Below are 2,115 nucleotides of genomic sequence, written 5' to 3'. Positions count from 1 at the left end.
ATTTAAATTCGAAGAGCTCTCAGTCATCATCAGTGAAAATAAAAAGCATTAATAATGACTAAGTTAAGTTGACTAAGATCAGAGCAAAAAAGATTTCCAAAGAATAAATTCACCAATGAAGCATCTAAACTTCGTTTCTTGGAGGAATTAGCAAGAAGTTAAAATCCCTCTAAAATCTTACAAGCACAAACAGTCCAATTATATAATAACCTAAAATAATTTGCTCTATGAGCTAAAGTCCCACAATAAGCTTTGGTACTGATCAGACATATTTCCATGCCTAAAATGTTTTGGAATACAGACGATGCCTTTCTTAGTGAAAGCAGAACCAGAAGTTCACACCATCAGATCTTCCACCATCGAAACAGTTCATAAATTTAACAAGGCCCAGAATTGAAGTCCATTAATAAAACAAGTCTGTAACTGAGACTTGCTTGAAAAATTTCTAAGCATGGAGTGTAATACACTCACAGACATTTTCTGACTCGCAAATGTAAGTCACTTGAGGAGTTTTTCTAAGCCTCTGGTCTTCACCATTGAATAATTTAAGTGTTTAAAATAAATATCTTCTACATCCCTAAACTAAGTGACTTGAACACTGCGCCGACAAACAGAGCTACCATTTCAGAGTTGTGCATCACACATAATCTAATAAAATCGGTACCTTTTCTTACATGAGTGACCGAAATTTTTATACAGAATGAGTTATTGACGCCAAAATCACTGGAAGCTACACATACAGTAATATAGAAACATTATCTACAGTATTCTCAGCTTTCTTCTATCATAATTCACAAGAGGCGCTGAGCAATGGTTCATTCTCGTGAGAAGGTATACCGCTATTTATACTGATGTTTATCTCATCTAGAGTAAGCAGTTTTAAACATTCATTTGAAATAAGCTGTAAGCTATAAAACAGAACAAAAACACAAGTATAAATTTTGAATATACAGATATATGCACTGTTACATGATCATCAAATTGATACCTCATGGGATATCATAACACCAACAATTTATTAGATACACATTAATTAATGTTTAACAGTTTTCGCAAGAATTGCTATACAAATACAAAATAGAGAACTTAACATTATTAGTGTGATATATCTCTTAGAACTAACTTTTCGTTGTCTTTCTGATGTATGCAATGATTACAGTACAATAAATTGGGCAAGAAGTTAGCAAAACATGATTAACTGAAATAAAATTCCCATTACCAATGATTAAAATAATGAATACATCGAATATCATATTTTCATCATGGGTGTGTGAACTATATCACACAGGTTCTGCTGCAGAGTATCAAGTAATTCTGTTAATTACACTTACATTAATTATTTTGTATATTTTGCAATTTTCCATTCTTTGCAGTCGATCTGTCAAGGCAACTGTACATGTGTGTCTTGAATGAACACCATATGTAAGCTATTTCATTTCAATACAAAGTTCCATACCACAAGAATTGTGAAAGTGCAAAATATGCTAATTCATTTGCATTAATCTACAATAACTATTACAATACTCATCATCTGGTATGAATCACAAAAGTAATGAGTGTTCAAGAGACCATTTAAATGGTGGTGTTGAGTTTTGCATAGCACTGCAGGCTCACCACATACCATTTTCTTCATTGTATTTTGATGGTAGCGAATGTAAATTTGGACAAAGGCCTTGCCGCAGTGAATACACCGGTTCTCGTCAGATCACTGAAGTTAAGCACTGTCGGGCGTGGGCGGCACTTGGGTGGGTGACCATCTGGGCTGCCATGGGCTGTTGCCATTTTTCGGGGTGCACTCAGCCTCGTGATGCCTATTGAGGAGCTAGTCGACCCAACAGCAGCGGCTCCAATCAAAGAAAACCATCATAACGACCGGGAGAGCGGTGTGCTGACTACATGCCCCTCCAATCTGTATCCGTATTGAGGATGACATGGTGGTCGGATAGTTCCAATGGGCCACTTGTGGCCTGACGACGGAGTCAATGAGTGAATGTAGATTTCATAGGTGTGTCTAGTCCTCCTACTTGGGCCCATACCATGTATGCCTGATTTTCCAGAACACATCAGGGGATCGTCCAGGTCTCACATCGTGTTGACTGGCTGTGCTATAAACCC

At 36.9% G+C, this 2,115-nt stretch overlaps 1 pseudogene; it reads left to right on the top strand.

The window, feature by feature from the left end:
* The first annotated feature begins 1,663 nt into the window (after positions 1-1,663).
* LOC126163532 (5S ribosomal RNA) lies at positions 1,664-1,781 on the top strand (annotated as a pseudogene).
* The last annotated feature ends 334 nt before the right edge of the window (positions 1,782-2,115 follow it).

The sequence above is a fragment of the Schistocerca cancellata genome, chromosome 2, assembly GCF_023864275.1.
Source record: "Schistocerca cancellata isolate TAMUIC-IGC-003103 chromosome 2, iqSchCanc2.1, whole genome shotgun sequence".
Classification (NCBI taxonomy): Eukaryota; Metazoa; Arthropoda; class Insecta; order Orthoptera; family Acrididae; genus Schistocerca; species Schistocerca cancellata.
This window is presented reverse-complemented; position numbering and strand designations above follow the sequence as displayed.